At 58.7% G+C, this 18,334-nt stretch overlaps 1 protein-coding gene across 2 annotated transcripts in view; it reads right to left on the bottom strand.

Moving 5' to 3' along the window:
* The window catches only part of BCL9L (BCL9 like), a 50,685-nt gene extending 33,626 nt beyond the window's left edge, over positions 1-17,059 (bottom strand). For both annotated transcript variants that reach the window (XM_068418236.1, XM_068418237.1), the window contains exon 1: positions 17,007-17,059. The gene's annotated coding sequence lies outside the window, so the exon portion shown is untranslated. The remainder of the gene's footprint in view (positions 1-17,006) is intronic.
* Between the last annotated feature and the right edge of the window lie 1,275 nt (positions 17,060-18,334).

The raw sequence follows: 18,334 nt of genomic DNA, 5'->3' as shown, positions 1-18,334 counted from the left end.
ACCGGCGCACGCAGGAGGCAGGCAGACAGACGGACGCAAGGACAGCTGCCTCGCCGAAGGGGACCCACCGCTGCAGGGCGAGGGGCACCGCTCGCGGACCAGCAGCTCGGGCTCTCCCCAGCCCGGGGGGAACGGGCTGACCTCACCTTCGGAGGTGTTTCTGATTTGAGCAGAAGGAGCAAGACGCAGGGCTAGGGGCAGGGGAGGGGAGCGACGGGTAGAGGTCTGCAGCGGAGCTAAAAGGGGAGATTTAGTAACTGTCGGAAAAATGGCTGCTTTATTGCAGGCAGCTTGTAAACCCTGGAGCCTGAAGGTCTGGGAGTAATTTCTCCCTCCCACGTGCTGGGCTCAGTTTGTACTGGGGGTCAGAGGCCAGTGCTTTTCCAAAGCATTCTGGGAAAGACGCCAACTGGAGCAAGCTGCTAAACACCGCTCCTGCAGCACAGCCCGAGAGGGAGCAGCGGGCTGGAGCGCACCGTTAACCCTTCGCAGGACGATTCCTCCCCTCCTGCTCTCCTGGCTCCATCCCGGAGCGTGGAAAGAGGAGGGTGGGGAGGATGGCTGTTGCAGACCTGCCAGGGACAGGGAGGCCACCCCGCATGGAACTGGGCTGGGGAGGCGACTCCCGGAGCACCAGCCGATGCCTTGGTGTCGCCCGGGGCCTGGACTCGGCCGCCCGCATGCAAGCTCAGCCTGCTTCCTGGCTCGCCAGCAACCACGTCCTGCGGGCGGGCTGGGTCCGGGAGTCAGAGCCCTCGCAGGGGTAAGCAAGAGCCCAGCAGAGCGAGAGCCGAGTGCCCAGGGTTAAAGCCCTGCACTAGGCTCGGCATAGAGAGAAAGGCGGCTCGCAGGAACGCACCCGGCACCGCTGCAGAAGGAAGAAGAGCCAAGTACTGGTCTCCTTGAGCCCAACACCAGTCCCTGCAGCCCATACACCTGTCTCTGCCACACCACTGCCCTCCGAGAAGCCTGCTGGCACAAAGGCACAACCAGGAGCACTAACCAGGGCACCCACAGGAGATAACGCTCCAGCGGGCAGGGTCCTGCCGGACCCCTGGCATCCCTTCTCCGCACAAGGGAAGGATGTCCTTCCCAGCGACCTCCTGGGCCCTGGCGCTCCCTCTGCCTCCACACATCAGTGCTTTCTTCCCAGGGCAACACCGTGCCCCGCTGCCTTCCCCGTCTCCCCCGCTGATCTCCTGGGGGAAGCGGCCACCAGCTTCCACGTGGCACCTTCTACTTCTCCTCAGCATCAGGTAAACACCAGGACCTACCAGTCTTGCTTCCAGCTGCTGGTGATGCTCCTGTTCCCCAGGGGGGCTTTAAAGGCTGCCTGCCAGGGCTCCCTTATCTCCTCAGCCACCTTCTCTGGGGCTCTGGGACAGGGTCCAGCTGGCTGGGGGAGGCATGGCTTTGCTGTCTCACCCCTGCGACGCAGCAGCTCTGGATCACCTGTGCATGCAAGAGCATGGCTTCCTGCAGCATTTCAGCTTCCTCTCCCAGGGATGTGTGCGAGCGTTTCTGGCCTGCAGCCCAGCCCCGCTGCCCCCACCGCACCGAGTATCCGCCAGCACACAAAGAGGAAGGGACCTCAGTTCTGTTTCTCAGCGGCATCTCTCATCTTCCTCTCAGATGCATGCCCCATCTTTCCCTCGCTTCATCTCCTTCGTGCTCAGCGTGGCGCCGACGAGGAGGAGGGGCCTGCGGTTACTGCCCAGGCAAACAGGAGACCCGAGCGCTCAGCTCGGGTCTGGCTGCCGGATCTGCTCTAGGCTCTTCCCCTCCGCAGAACAACACCGGTCCCGGCTGCCACAGACTGGCGCCCGACAGCGTGCCGACGGGTGCGCCAGGGCCCTTCGCTGGTGACACCGCAGAGCCCTGGCCCTGCTTGCCATGCAGCTCCCGGCCTCGCTGCTCGCCGTCAGCCAGACGCCCTGCCCCAGCCTGGCCCCGCAGCTCCCGTCTCTGTGCCACATCACAGGCACTCGGACCGTGTCACCGGCTCCTCCAGTGGCGCTCACCCAGCTCTCCTGCTACTGCTGCTTCGACGCCTGGCGCGGGCACGGACCGCAGCCTTACTAACCAAACGGGGGGCCAGAACCTGCTGTCAACGAACCGCGTGCCAAGCAATGCTCCTCCGTAACACCGCGCTTCCTCCAAGCTGGCGGGGGGATCTGGCTGTGCCTCTGCACCCCTCCACCGCAAGGACGGTCACAGTGAAGAAGATGATCCCTCTCCCTCCAAACACAAACTTGTGCCTTCTTGCCTAAATCCCTTTGAATCACACTCACATCTTTCTGATCCAGGTACAAAACGGCAAATTTCCCCACCGGCTTCGTTTGTTCCATCTTTCCAAGCTCCTGTTTTCATGTCCCACCTGCAATCCCTCCAGCTCCTTCTTCCAAACCTGCCTTTACACTCAGAGCTGCTGAATCCTCTTTCATCCTCTACCATCTCTTCTGGCTAATCCACATACCTCAGCCCTCCTTCCGGGCTTTCCCCAAGATCTTAGCCCAGCGTTGCCTTCACGCTCCCAGCTACTGCTTCACCAGTTTCAGGAGAAAGGAGTCTGCTATGCACCCCGCTCCCTGTGCCCTCTTCGTTAAATCCTTCTGCTCCATCCCTCCCTCCCAGCTCCTCCACTCTCACCTCCGGAGAAGCCCCCAGGCTAGAAGCACACGTGGTGTGGCCAGGGCATCTCCTCGACTGTCGTGTTGGGGGACTGGCTGGGCTTGGGGTACAGGTCTCCTTCTCAGGCTACCGCCACACTTTCTCATGCCAAACGCGTGCCCACAGACGGGGACCCGGTGCAGCAGCGCTGAGAGGCTGAAGCCACAGAAATGCCACTTTGCAGGGTGCTTCCTGCTGCCAGGATGGCAGGACTACCAAGCCTGGGGGTTACTCTCAGGAGGCAGAAATCCACAGCCCTGCTGCCCTCTGCACCCAAGGAGCACATCATCCCACCCCTCGGCCACAGCAGAAAGAAACAAACCTCCCTTCTCCCGGAAGGGGCCAGAGGAATACCTGGAACAGCGAACTTTGCCCCCCACAGCTGCGCAGGACAGACCCGAGCCAGACATCAGACCAAAGCATCCAGCTCTGGCACCAGGGCCGCAGCTCACAGCTGACCTTGCCGCATCTGCTCCACTCAAACGGCTCCGAGCTTTTTGCCCCAGACTCCGCGCCTGCCTCAGGCCCCAGGCGTTGGCTGGAGACCTGCCAAGGAGAGGGCTGCCTGTTTGAATCGCAAGCCAGAACCGGGTAAGCATCACCTTTAATAAGCCTTTCCCCTCCATCAGGCACCCTGACTTTTTTCAGCTATGGTCTGGTGAGACGGAAGGCTGCTTGGCGCCGAGCCAGCACCAGGGAAACCACCATTTCAAGGTCCTGCGAAGGAGCCTGTAAGAGCAGAGGGGAGCTTTGGTCGGGCGCGCGGGGGGTGAAGCAAAGAGCAGGCTGTTCGCTGGGAAGCTGCTGCCGCTTGCCAGGAGGCAGTGGGGGAGGAGGCAGCAGATGTCCGCAGACAGCATTTGCCGAAAGCCTGCAGCGCTCCAGCCCAGCGAGGGGAGGAAGGCGGCGGCTGGTGCCACTGCTGCTGCATTGTAATCCAACAGGACAAACACAACAGTCTGCCGAGGAAGCTCACGCTGTCTTTCCCTCCGATAACCGCTACTTCAGCGACGCAAAGCGGGAGTCCCAGGACCCCGGCTGGGGGTCAGAGAAAGACCTCAGCATGACTGTCGAGAGACCTCGAACGCAGGAGGAAAAAGCCCTGCCGAGAAAACTGCGAGACCCTTCTTTCCCGGGAAGCAGCCGCAGCTGCAAACCCCAGCGCAGCTGGGAGCTGTGCCGTGACGGGGCCGAGCCTGGCTACGAGGGCCTGGCCAAAGGCAACGTGCTACAGCCCACGCGCTGCCTTTATTCCTGGCATACACAACAGCGGGCACCGACGGTCAGAGCCCAGGCAGGCACCTGAGGAGGGATGCACAGCAGATTCCCAGCAGAAGGAGGAAAAGAGCCCAGGAGGCTCTGGCTGCAGCCTCCCACTTTGGGCACTGGAGAACTGGTCCGGCAGAGCCAAAAGGGGAGACCCCCCCCCACCAACGGAGGACCACGTTTCCCCCCTCGCTTCGCAAACAGAGGACGCAGAACAGGGCCACAGGCGCCGTGGTGGGCAGCCAGTGAGCCCGAGCCCAGCCACGCTGCTTTTGGTGCGAGCACGAGGTGCCGGTGGGGCTCTGAGGCAGCCCACGTGGTTCTGGTTTCCTGCCTCTGGGCAGGGGAGGTTGGCTTCCTCCCCACCCCAAAGCGGTGAGGCTGACATGGGGAGCTCTGCATCCAGCAGCTACCCCACAACCACCCTTCTCTCCTAGGTTCTGTCCTGCACCTGGGATGCGGCGAGGCAGGCAGCGTCAGTCTGACAAGACGTATGGCGGCGGGGAGCAGGACCTTAGAGAATTGGTCCCGTGGCACTGGGACACCCGAGGGCAACGGCAGATCCTAGGCAAGCCATCCTCTCGTCAGACGGCATCCTGACCGTCACCAGGGTCTACACAACCCTCACTCACTCATGACACAGACTGTTCAAAAGGACCTTAAAACCCCCAGAAAAATCGGCACTTGCTCGTTTCGGATGGAAAGAAGCTGCCTTCAGCCAGAGAGGTCTTTGGCTCATTAGGCGATACCACCCTTGGGCTTGTTGTTCAGATCAAATCAAGCAGTCCCTGGGCTCCTCCTACAGCATACTGAGACGCAGTCTGGCACTTGGGTCCACATGAGTCCTCTTAAAATAAAAATCAATTGACATGCAAATCAGACGAGGCATTAGACTAGTCTACTGGCCAAGGGCGATGCACAGACTCCCCACGGTTTCACGCTGCAGTCCCAACTCCCCCACACCTCTCCTCCTTCCTGAGCCCAGGGTCAGCCGTCAGCCACAGCTCTCCAGAGCAGGGAAGACCCCACAGATGCACACCTTGAGTGCAGAAGAGAGCCTGCATGGCACATGTTCTTCTTGAGCCAGGCCCCAGCTCTGCCTCATCCTCTCCCTGACCATCAGCGTGTCACGCTGGCATGGTTTAACCCCAGCTGGCAACTAAGCACCACACAGCCACTCGCTCACTCGCCCCACGGTGGGATGGGGAAGAGAATTGGAAGAGTAAAAGTGAGAAAACCCGTGGATTGAGATAAAGACAGTTTAATAAGTAAAGCAAAAGCCATGCACACAAGCAAAGCAAAACAAGGAATTCATTCACCACCTCCCATGGGCCCGCAGGTGTTCAGCCATCCCCAGGAAAGCAGAGCTCCATCACACATAACAGTTACTCGGGAAGACCAACTCCATCACTTCTAACATCCCCCTCCATCCTTCGCCTTCCCCCAGCTTTATACGCTCAGCGTGATGTCATATGGTGTCCAATATCCCTTTGGTCAGCTGGGGTCACCTGTCCCAGCTGTGTCCCCTCCCAACTTCTCGTGCACCCCCAGCCTCCTCGCTGGTGGGGTGGGGCGAGAGGCAGAAAAGGCCTTGACTCTGTGCAAGCACCGCTCAGCAATAACGAAAACATCATTATATTATCAACACTGTTTTCAGCCCAAATCCAAAACAGAGCCCCACACTAGCTACTATGAAGAAAATTAACTCTATCCCAGACAAAACCAGCACACACATCTGGCAGGAGCACTGCCGGGCTCTCATCTGAGGCTGAAACACTTGCACACGATCTAAGGTTGAGTCAGCTAAGTAGGACACCAGACCTGCCTTGGGCACATCAAGGTCTGTGCCCAGAGGGAGGCAAGGAGGTAGCAAGAGAAGTGAGAGCCTGGCCTCCTGGCGTGTTCGCTATTGGGAATCTTCTGTCAGTTCCCAAGAGGGATCAATCCTTTACATACTCCTGACAGCTTCCCAAACATACTGCCAACTGCAACCACAGCCCCAGCCCCTGCACCACCCGCAGCCAGAACAGCCACAGATCAACCACCGAAACAGCAGCCACCCAACATGCTCAGGATCAGGTCTTGGAGGAAGGGCAATCCCAAAACACGCCATGACTCTTGGACACGCTCACCTCTCCTCTCACCCCTCCCAAACAAGCAACCATCAACTCCGGCTACCCTCTTCTGCAATCTTGTTTCAACCTGAGGTCCAGCAAAGCAATTAACCTCTCGATCTGGGCACAGCGAGAGGAATACAAAGCTCGGCATCACCCAGACAGGGATCATCGTCGTCCCTTTCCACAGGAAGGGCTCGGAGCACGGCACTGCCAGCATCAGCCCGAGAATTAGTAAATCCACGGGCGGCTGGTCTTCTTCGCTGGTGTTAAACCTACCCACTGCGGACCTTCAAGAGCCTGTAGGCTCCTGCTGGGAGTTCTGGGGCAAGTACTTAAGAAAGGCAGCCTATTATCGCCATAAACTTAGATTTGTTCCATAGGAGTCCACACCAGCACCAGAAAAATAACCAGAGCCCTCAAAAAAAGTCTGAATCCTACCAATATAAATAATACATTTCAATTAGACTAGAACTTTGTGAAATGACTTTCAATGAAAAAGCATAATCAACTAACCGATAAGCATTCACCCCCAGCAGCTGAGTCTCTGAGTATTTCCAAAGCACTGTGCGGGGTGGGGAGCAGTCACTTACACGTAAGGTCCCGATCGCGCAAACGCTCAGGTGGGTAAACCACCCTTCTCACTGCAATAACACACGCACCTGCAAAATCTGGGCTAAAATTACATTTACAGCAAAATATTTGTAACTGGGAGGGCCCTTCTTTGCTGAAGATCTGCTTAAGGCAAAGTAAGGCCTTTTTTATCAACAAAAGGTTTTACAACTTCAACTCACGAAACTGTCTTGCAAGGAGCAAAACCAGGTTTGGATTTGGGGAGGGTTTTTTGTTTTTGAAACAAGCTCCAAAGCACAGATTCAAACACTGAATATTGTGGGTTGGTTTCTTTTAAAAAAAGGTGAGGAGCAAAACTCACACGGAATCCTCCATCGGAGGTGGGCAACCTAGGCAGATCATTCCTGAACCGCTGACTTGTTTTGGAAGGAAAGGTGCAACTGACTGAAGTACAGCCACGGCCCTGCACTTAAATCAGTTCTTCGTTTGGGTTTGCTGTGAGAACAGGGCAAAGATGACAAACGGGGCTTTGGACTTTTCCCTCGCAGTGTCAAGTTCACGTGAAACAGGATTCCCCGCTGACAATTAGGAAAGTAATTATTGAGCACAAAAACAATCCACTTCAGCCATTCTAAACCGGGTACATGCAGACAGCATCACAGAAATAAATAACAATAACAAAAAGGTATTTAACCATTTTTGAATACTTTTCCCAGCAGCTCCCCGCGTGTTTCCAGCTCCAAGAGCGAGCTGGGACGGAGGAGCTCACCTCTGCGAGACGCCAACAGGAGAGCCACGCTCGTACTTGCCAGCACCAGAGCGAAGGAGCTTGGCCTCCACTGTCAAACGCAATCTGAGCTCCTGACCGTGAGCCCCGAGAGACAGGCAAGGGGACACATCCCTCATTTCTCAGCTGGAGGAGGGGACGCAGCCCCGGGGAGGTGCTTTCTCCTGCCCAACACAGCAGAAAGCTGGAGATGGGTGGAGTGACAAAAAAAAAAGGGAGAGGAGGGCACAGTTCTGGTGCCCACATCCCACGCCAAGGGCTGCCGGGCCCGCACAGGCTGCCAAATCAAATCGCTATCCAGAGCCACGCTCCTGACAGGCGTAACGGGCAAAGCCCTCCAAGCAGGGCCGGTGCAGGGCTCCTTCCACCCAGGGCCGTCGCTGCCCACGTCTGATGCTCATCCACCACGACTGGCAGCAGCTGATGCCTACGGATCACACAAAAACCTCGATCCCTCCCACTGGAGAAGCTCCACAGCTCCCCAGGCCGCTGCAGTTTTAGAGGCTCCAACCAACAATCCCGTCCCGGTCCCCGCAGATGGCTTTCTACCACTGGAAAGGGATCTGGGACACTGCAAGGACACGCGAGGGGGATGGCGAGGACCAGTCTGTACCCCCGGCGCCGCCCTGGACAGAAGCGCTTGTCGGGAGATCGGTGCCGCGATCGGTGGGCTCTGCTGAAGAAGACCAGACAAACGCAAGGGCAGACCGTCAGCACCTCACCGAGGGGGAGTTTACCCAGAACTGAGGGCTCCTGGCTCGCTTCTCAGCGCCGTCTTACCAAGGGGAGGCAGGCAAGTCTCAGCTTACTTTGTGCCCCGGTTTCTCCTACTGTAACACGGTTGCTCAGCTGAAAGGGCAAATTACACAAGACTGTCCCTTTCGGGTCAAACGTTGTACTGGCGGCACCTGCGTTCCTACAGCCCTGTGCCCACCGGTGCCCTGCCTGGGCACTCTGCCGTCCCCGGTGACGGGGAGACCCCCAGCCCAGCACCCGGGGTCCTTCCCACAAGCCTCGCAGACCGACACGCAGCACATCCACGTGCAGAGGCCTCCGCCTGCAACCACAGCAGAAATAAAACCACTGCCATTCACAAAAAGCATAATTAGCAAAGATTGAACAGCCAGTAGCTATGCTGGCAGCTGAGAGGGAAGACGCAGACCACCACCTCCCCATAGAAGGGGAGTCACTGCTTCCCCGCGCACCCTCCGAGAGCCCTGCGGGTCCTGCCCAGCTCCGCAGGAGGCACCGAGCCCGCTCGCCCCGATCACTAGAAAGCGTATACACCGCAGCATACAAAATCCTTCCTGTCTTCTCTTCCAAACCCATCTCGCCCCCTCTCAACTGGGACCCCCTCATAAAAATAAGAAGAGACAGGCCTTTCCTGGCATTTCCTTTTTCTGAAAAGGCTGTAAAATTTTCCAAGCGTAGCCAGAGCCAGAGCAAAGTTTGTCAGGAGCTCAGCTCATTAGGCGGCTGCTCAAGGAGCCCCGCGGGAGGCACAGGCTGCGTAATTCAAAACAGCTTGGACCCTGGAAAAGAAAATAGAAACCAGGCTGCGAGAGCGAGGGGGGCAGCTGCAGCTCCGGCGTAAACCCCTGCGCCGGGAGCGCCCCATGCGCGGGGCTGAGAGCGGCCCCGGCCCCAGCAGAGGTGCTGCGGCCAGCCCAAGAGGAGCTGGCACCAGGCGGAGGAAATTCCAAGCCTGTTGCTTCTGGCAGCCGCGCCGAGCCCTGGCTAGGACCTCGGCAACCTGGAAACCGGCTACTCAGCAATTTTCTTGCCATCCCGAGGGCTTGTTCTGAACCACAGTTTCACTTCCCCCTCCCTGCGTTGCAGCCCAAGAGGCAGGGAACACCAGAGGCAAAAAAACGTTTGCTCAAAAGCTGTCGCGACCGAGGCCCCCCCAAACTGCTCTGCTCCGGGAGGGCAGGCTGGAGCTGCTGCCATTCCCCCCCCTTGCATCTGGGGGCGTGGAGAGCAGAGGAAACTTGCTTGGACCAGCCCTAGGTCTCCCCGGTTCCTTTTGCTCCTTGCCAGAGAAAAGTTCAAACAAGGCTGCACAGAGGCAGGGACACAGGCAGCTTTCAGCCCAGCCTAACTGCCGCGCTTGAGGCCCGCCTGTGGCCGGACCCGCTCCGTCAGGCCCTGTCTGGCCCGATCCTCTGCTGCAGACCGGTGCTGGAACGAATCCTGCCAAGGAAGTGGTGAAAGCTCCAGGGCTTCAGGGGTTTCCACAGCCTTGGCCAGCCTGCTGGCGGGAAGAGTCGCCCAGAGACGCAGCCCTTGCTCTCAGTTACTGCCCTTCGGAGCTCCCCGTCCAGCTCCTCGCTGCCCCGAGTCCGCAGACCGCCAGGGCTACTCAGACCTACAGCGTGGCTACTCAAGACCCTTGCAACCGCCTTTTTACAAGCCAGCATCCTCTGCTGATTGCAGCCTCCCGCTGTGCCTCTCCCAAGAAACCGGGAGCCCAGCACTGCACAACACAGAACGAAGCAACAGTCATTCCACTCACTGCTGAAACCCCTTCCCATCTGCAGGGGAGCACAACTGCCCACTGACAGACAGCTATTTAGCAGGATCTGTTCTTCCAAAGACGATATTAACAATATATTTTCTACTAGGAAGACTGCAATGCTCCACAGAGTCCCTGCCTGCAGAACCAGGCAATGGATGCACACCCCATCATACAGTTACCAAGCCCTGAGCGGCAAGTCAGGGAAGAGGGTCCACAAAGCCAACTTCAGGAGGGGACACATTGCAAGCAGAGAGAAACAGCTTCCCTTAACTTAAACCCTTAAGAAAAAACTGGGTACGGCCCTCCAAACAAGGGTACAGCATTTTGGGAGAACAGCATTTCTCTGCAGAGTGCACATCGGATGAGGACCACGGTGCTCTTTGGAGAACCAGACACTTGACTCGCTAGCTAAGGACACAGCTTGCAACTTCTGCTGTAACCACACCGGTCGTAGCTTTCTAACTTAGAGTTTTCTCAGCTGCGCAGATCTTGGAGACGAGACACTCAGGGACTGGAAAGCTCACAGCTGCGCCGAGGATGGAGGATACTTCACGAGAGAAGCTCCTGACCTCCACCTTCTCAGAGGGCTGGAAAAGCCCCCTTATGCCTGGACTCGAACAGGAGGCTCACACGCAAAGAGGCAGCTGAGGAGGAGCGGAGCGATGAGCAGAAACCAGGAATCCTGGCTTCTGTCCCTAGCTCTGCCCCATATTCCCTTCCTGTCTTTGGTTAAGTCATTTCCTTTCACTTTTCCTCACAGTCTCTATTTTGGAGGTGAAAAAGCCAAGCCCTTGCTTCTGCAGAGTGCTCGAAACCTCCTCCGGCCTGTGACAGTGCAGAACACTGCTACTGCCAGAGGCTGCAAGACAGCCAGCGTGCAGGAGCCACGCTGCTCGCACAGACCCCAGCAGAGCCTGGTGCTTCCCGTGCTTACATTTCGAGCACCACAGAGTCTGTAAACAGTCAGTGTCGTGGAGCATCTTCTATACAAACCATATCCTGGCCTGTTCCTCTCCTCGGCCGCCACATGAAGCAGCCGAGCAAGGAAAAGGACAGCTGCTCAGCTGAGCCATGGCAGAAGGAGCAGCACAACCGCACGCCACATCGCTCCGGACAGCCCGCCTGCAAGGAGGTGGCCCTCAAACCAGCAGCAGCAAGGACGGATGAGGGAAGATACAGCAACAAGAGAAGCAGGGGTGAAAAACCCCAAAACCAAAATCCAACCCAAGCAGCAGCCCAAAGAGGCAGGCTGGAGCAGAGGTGCCTGAGCACCTCCTGCTCCCCAGCAGATCCATCCTGTGGCCTCCCATGTACTTCAGGGAGAGGGAAGACCAGTAGGCACAGGCAGGAACAAGGAGCACTCTGTGGTTTTGCTCGGTATTTCAGGCCATCTCTCACGCAGGAGGAGCTCTGCTTCGCTTTCCAAGTCTCGCCCTCTCTGGCACGGATCACAAACCTGGCTTCTGGCCCAGGACTTGGCTCCCGCAGAGCTCCTCACCAAACAGGGTGACGCCCCACCTCTGGGCACAGCGCACAGCCCAGTCTTAAAGCCATCTTGAGGCTATTACCCCATAATCAGAAGAGGCTCCTCATCGTCCCCTAGCTGGGATTCAAGGCATCTTGAGTCACAGCTGAAAAACACCGAAGCCCAAACCTAGCTCCTGCTCTTGGTGGGAGCCAAGCCCAGCGACAAAGCGCCATTTTCTCTAGCAGCTCTGCCCGCACTGGGGACACATAGCCTCCCAAAGGCACCCAGGCACAGCTAACACATTCCTCTGCCTACATCTGCCCAGAAAGAGGCAGCAGGACAAGTTGCCAGGTGAAGGCCCTGCCCTCCCATCACTGGCTGGAAACCACTGCCTGATGCACCCGTCTGGCAATCCAGCAAGGACGCTGGGATCCAGGGGAGCCACTTGTGCCCAGACACCAGTAGCTGCCGAAGAAGCGGCCCAACCCTACAGAAAGAGCTGAGCAAGTGGGAAGCAAGCCTCGTCCCACTGGCTGCGCCCAGCCTGGACACACACCCAGCGAGAGCAGAACAGGTTCCCACTTGGCTCTTCAGGGTGCCGCAGCCCATCATCCTCACGCCGCTTTCTCCAGCGGAGGGTCGCAGCCAGCATCGAGGCAACCCTGCCCGTTGGGGAGCTGTGCCTCTCCGACAGCCCGCCCCACGCCCGGGAAGAGGGGCAGTGGGAGCGCAAGGTGGGAAGGGAGGTCCAGGTCCAAGCAAGCAGGAGTCGGAGCCAGTCAGGACGCCCAACAGCAGCATGCCCATTTCCAAGGCTCGATGCAGGCTTCGGAGAGCCATGCTGAGGTGTCCTGTGCTCCCTTTGCTGCCGCACCAGGGACCAGGCTGCCCAGGGCACCGACAAGCACAGCTCCGCTTGCCAAGGACGCGGGGAGTGCGCAGGGCTCCTGGCAAGCCGCCCGTCCGTAGCGTGGCTCTCCCTTAAATCAAAAGCAGGTGCCAGTGACACTAACTGCTTCCTCTAAGCTGGCTCCCGCTGAGTACGACCCTGTGGCAACTGCAAACACCACCATGAATTGGTCCCAATTAGAAGTAAATCCATCACCCTTCTGCACCTTTGAGTTCCAAAGAAAATCAGGTAGGAAGAAAACAAAACCAGCTCCCCATTCCCTGCAAGGGCCTGGTGCCAAGCAGATGACCTGGAACAGGCACCACGGAAGGAAGATGGGTGCCTCTCATCCACGCCACGTGGTCTGGCTGGTGCTGCCTCCCAGGGCGAGGCCGAGGAAGGGCAAAATACAACAACAGAAACCAACCCCACCAACCTCCGGTAACAGTTCCTGGGTACCTTCCACTCGGGGCTGCCAGGCGTGGTGCTCGCAGAAGGGAAGCCAAACCAGAGCAGCAAAGACCGGCCTGCCAGCAAGTAGCACACAACTTTGAAACACAAGTCAGGAAGAACTGGGGAACCTCGTTTCGGCCATCCTCACCCCCCGCACCGCACAGAGCCGCTGGAAACGCACAGCTGAGAAGCGAGGCAGCTGCAATGCTTTCTAGGCCCCTTGCTCCAAGACGGGTGTATTTTTCTACAGCTTCAGCACTCCAAGAAACCTCCTAGGGTAGTTTTACCCTCAGGGAGATCAACTACATGAAGTCAGTACCCAAAGCTCCTGCACCCCTGGAAAAACAGAACCACGTGCAAGATCATCAGAAGACGCATTTGCCAGTCAACATCTTTCTGGGAGGAAAGGAGAGCTGAGTGACACTGAGTCCTGACCTGCATTAGATTTTGATTTGCCAGAAGAGTCATGCTGGCAATCCTCCTAGCACTTTGCTGATACAGCTTAAATAACACTGACAAAATATCGCTGCATCTGTACATCACACTGCTACGATATCTCTATCCTTCGTTATATCATATATCCACGCATCTGCGTGCCGCGCCTCCTGTTAAAAATGGCAAAAGTAGTCACAAACATAGCACAACTCTCCTACGCTCCCCCCGTGTCCTGGGCACTGGTGCGACGCTGGGTCTTTCCCAAAAGAGAAGAGCACAAGGAAAATGACATTTGCAGGGCAAGCTCTGGGCTTCTGCTCGGCTGAGGCTCTGGGGTACGGCCAGCACCCTGGGAGGAGGCAGCAACAACAGCTCAGGAGGAGGCTTGCAGGTGGAGCAGACCCCCCGACGCATTCTCAGGAACAGCAAACTGGTGCTTTTCCACAGGGGACTTAGTCCCCCCGAAGAGGTCTGCTTGGGAGATCTGTCAGTCAGGGCACTTAAAACTGGAGGGAGCCCTGAGGAATTAAGAGCTGGAAGCCAGCCCGTGCCATCCCCAGGAAATGGCTAGACCCGAGCAGCTTAAAACCCACCGTAGCAGCTGGGATACACAACCAGTGCCAGCAAGAGCACATCTGGACCTCGGGGGGACACAGACACATCCTCAAGCACTCCAATGGCTAAAAACATTCACTCTTAGCAGCAGCCGAGCCTGACACAATCACATGAGACAGTGCAAAGAAGCAAAGGCTGCCCTGATGTCAACGCTGAACTGGACACTGTACCGACAAGAGATGGGGCACGGAAAACAATCCCAGAACGCTTCTTTTACTTGGGACTTTGCAACCAGCTGAAGGCGACCGGGATAAGCCATGAAGAGCCATGCCTCTACAGCAGTGCCTCCATTTAGCCCGCACCCAGGGCTAAACGATAACCAGTTGTTCTATCACCCAAGACCCCTCCCCAGCCAAGAAAGGGATTTGGGAATAGGAGGGAGACTCCTGGGTTGAAATTTAAACAGATTTAATAACATAAGGAAACCAATATCGACGCTAATACAAAACACACAAAATTATACTCAGCTCATAGAGTGGTGGCAAGTTCCTCCTGGGATCACAACCGTTGAGAAGAGAGGAGAAGGAGCGAGAGGAGAGCAAAGAGCCCCCTCCCCAGCAGCTTTCCCTTTTATAGTGACCCTGACATCAACGTTACAGAACACACCTGTGGGGCAGCCTGGGGCAGCTGCCCTGGGTTTAACTGCTGATGGCTTTGATCACCAGCCCACAGCTGGCCACAAACTGAAACAAAATGTAACAGAAAAGTGATTCTATAGATTTTATCCTCACAAAACCAGGACAATCAGTAACAGCCACCAGTTGGGACACAGCTGATGGCCCCTGCAGAGGGAACCAAGAGGCCCCTCTCTAGCTACCACTAGCTTCTGCACCCCTCCACACAACAGGGCTGCTGGGAGGGAGAGCCTCCACAGCATTTCAGCAGGAAAGAACATCAGTGGGGAGAAGGAAAAGCAAAGTTATTTTCCCCCCAAAACAGCAAGTACAGAGGACGCGATGCCAGAAAAGTCAAAGGCTGAGTTGAGTTTGGGCCTGAGGGACTCCAAGCCAGCACAAGCAAGGTCCACAGCTCTATGGGCTTGAGTTAGCCTGGAGCTGAACTGCAACTCCAGCGCATACTCAGCAGCTGCCCTGGAGCAGCGCAGCCCAGCGAGCTCAGTACTTCCAGCTTTGTGATGGCCCAGTCACTTCACTCAGTGGCCTGTCCCCTCTGTCACACAGTGGCCAGAAAGCCACCTTCCAACAGCAACAGGGCGAGATGCAAAAGGTGGAGGGCTTTTAAGTACAAAATGTGGCTATTTTACTTTCTTCAACTGAACAACAACTGTGGTTTCAAGTTTCTGACTAAGCTTTCCTTTAGCTGCCGCTTTTTTTTTTTTTTTCCTAGTGGGAGGGTCTGGAAAGAGGAAAGGGACTTTCAGGGGGAGACTTAGTAACACCTACAACACATCACTGCAGAAAACACTAAACACCACGAAATAGATTTTTCTAGGTAATGAAGATCCAGGTGGTGAGGAGGCACCAATCACACCATCTGCCCAGCTAAAATGGCAAAATACACATTAAAAAAAACAGACAAAAAAGTTCTAGCGCATATAGGGCGTGAATGCTCTGGGAAAAGCCCCCAATGGAGCAGACAATTGCTGTAGAAACAGCACACCGATACACTCATCTTTCTACCATGGAGAAAGAGAATCAGGCAACAACGCTGACCTGGTGATTTCTGCACTAGTACCAGCCTTGGGTGTGTATGACATACCCACGTGTGGCGGCAGCCAGCCTTATCGCAGGCACCGGAGTCAAAGGAGGTCTTGCTTCAGCACTGACACAGACTCGCCGTGCGACCTTGGGCAAATCACTTCCTCCGTGACTCACTTCTCTTATCCCTCCTGCCGCCAAAGTAGCAAAACAAGGCGCACGTACATCCCTTCGCAGAGACCTGGCGACTGACGGATGGAAGGAGCTGCATGTCGGGACCGCGTGCCTGGCATGAAACAGCGTTTGGGCAGGATAACGAGCGGTAGCGATGTTCGTAGCGTGGATCCCGCGGGTCAAGAGCGCACAGCTACGTCTCCGGTAGCGGCGCTCTGCGGGGATGCGCCACAGCCAGAGGTGCGCGGCTGCCCTCCGTGCCACGCTGTCGGCGGCCCTTTGCCTCGCGCAGCCAGGACACAAGCGTATGACACTGCAGCCCGACACCCTGTCAAACAGCGCTGCCCCCAAGGCGCGCAGACGCCGCACACAACAGCGCAACAGCCTGCCCTGTCATGTAGCATTACTTATGTGTTCAGATATGCATCCTTCTCACGTTTCTACTCCAGCAAGTGGTTGCTAGCAGAGCAGGGCTAGGACAAGCTCACCACCTGCTAAAGACACGTCCCTAACACAACGCAGGGAAGGTTTTGTTACAGCGGTTCCTTTCTGCATGCAAGGAAAGCATGTACGTGTGGTGTTTCACCCCTTTTTCCTCCAAGCCGACCACATGCCTGGTTTGCCTCAGGAAATAACAGAAGCCCATCAAGTAGGACACCACAAAGAGAGGAGAGAGGTCTCCTCTGGCACTTCGGATGGGCTCCGACAGGAGCCTTCAAACCCCATGTGAAACACGGCGAGTCCAGGTACAGGAATCCCAGTTCCGCTCCTCCCTGGGGCTTTAACAGCACTGATAACGCCTTGCAAAATCCAGAGCAGCCCGGGTAAAACCAGGCGCAACACAAGTAAGTTCTTTGCATCTAGAGCGGAGCCCCACTCGAGACTCTTTGGTCCTCGAGGAATTACCAGCGGCCACTGCAACGGGTTACAAGGACTCGGGAAGAGCGGTACCCGAAACGTTAATAGCAAAGCGGGAAGGGCCACGCGGACCCGGGGCGACGTCCAGGACGTGCCCAAGGAAAGCGGGAGCATTGACAGCACAGCCCCAGGCAGCGCACGCAGCCGGCCAGCCTCGCCGGCCCGGCCCCGCGAACAGCGGGCTGGAGCACCGGGGGCTGGAGCACCAGACCCGCCTGGGCAGCTCGAGCCGGGGCCGGGACCGGCGCCGTGTCCCCGCCAAGTTCTCGCCGCCCCCCCGCGCTGACCACGCCGCCCCACGGCAGTAGTAGCACGGCGGCCCACCGCCCCCCGGGGCGCACCGAGATGCGCCCGGCTGACAGCCCCGAGGCGGGCCCGGCCGCCGCCGGCTGCGCGGGGAGCCCCGGCCCCCCCAGCCCGGGGCGGAACAATGGGGCGGCGGCCGCCCGGGCCCGGCGGGGCACTCACCTCGGCGGCGGCGGCGGCGGCGCGGCTCAGCGCAGGCCGGGCGAGCCCGCCGGGGCGGCGCGGCGCGGCTCCGCGGGCTGCTGAGGGCCGGCCGGCGGCGCGGGGCCGGCGGCGCGGGCCGCGCTCATGGCTCGGCCGCCCGCCGCGGGGCGCGGGGCCGGGGCCGGCGGCGGCGCTGCCGGCGGAGCCCCCCGCTCCGCCGCGCCGCTCCTTCCGCCGGCAGCGGCTCCAGCCCGCGCCCGCCGGCGGCGGCGGCGGTGGGCGTCCGGCCGCGGCGGGCCCCGGCTGCCCGCCCGGCCCCGGGCCGCGGGCGGCTTCCCCGCGCTGCGGCGGGCGGCCGGGCGCGGGCGACGGGCTGCGGAGCCGGCGGGCGCGGCGGCCCGGGCGCGGGCGGGGGCGCCGTGGCGAGGGGCGCGGCGCTGCGTGCCGAGTGCTCCTTTCTCCGCCGGAGCCTGAATAATCATTTGGAGAAACAGGATCATTCACTTTCCTCCGAGCGCGGAGCCAGGCGCTGCCCTGTCAAAATAAAAGCCCCGCGCGCCGATTAACCGCTTCCTCGTCGCGGGCGCTGCGCGGCCGCCCAGCGGCCTGCGGGGGACCAGCACCGCGCCGGGCGGGGGCCGGGGCACCCCCCGCCGCGGAGCCCCGTCTGGGGTCCGCCGCGGCCTCCCGAGGGGAGAGGCTGTCTCCCCGCGAGCGGCCATCCAGGTGCGTGACACCGCACGCCTGTGCGCGGGTCCCGGCGTCGCCTGTAGACAGCAGCTCTGCGTCCCAGAGCTCCCCACGGCAGCACCAGCGCTTGCACCGAGCAGCTCTCCGCCCTGCTTTATCACCACAGCATCAGCCTGCGAGCCTCCAGCTCTGGTCGTGCTGACACCTCGCCTATCCTGCTCTCGAGCCTCGCGGTGCTGGGGAGATCCCACACCTGAGCCGCTCTCTGCCGCATCTCCCAGCGCTCATGCACAAGCTGCACAAGGGCTGGCCCCAGCACCTGGGAAGGGCAGCACGTTCCTGCCTTTGCCAACAAGTTTTGCATGCGTGAACCACCCTCTTCCCCTGAGCAACAGCCTCTGTCCACAGCTAGACCAGGGTGGGTGTGACAGGAGCGGGGAGAGGCCGATGAGCCCCATGGAGCAGATGGACGCAGGGGGCAAGATGGCTGGGATAGCTGGGTGCAGGCTCGGGTGGAAACAGCGTCCATCTCAAACACACCATTTGCTTCAGCTGGCAGCAGGAGCGCAGCCCTCCACGGGGCTTGGGCGCTGCGGCCGAACTGGGGGCTGCTGCTGCAGGCGCGCAGGATGCAGCTGAGAGGGGACACAGCTGGC

The sequence above is a fragment of the Nyctibius grandis genome, chromosome 25 (genome assembly GCF_013368605.1).
Source record: "Nyctibius grandis isolate bNycGra1 chromosome 25, bNycGra1.pri, whole genome shotgun sequence".
Classification (NCBI taxonomy): domain Eukaryota; kingdom Metazoa; phylum Chordata; class Aves; order Nyctibiiformes; family Nyctibiidae; genus Nyctibius; species Nyctibius grandis.
The sequence above is the reverse complement of the archived record's forward strand: the minus strand, read 5'-3'. Positions and strand labels throughout refer to the sequence as shown.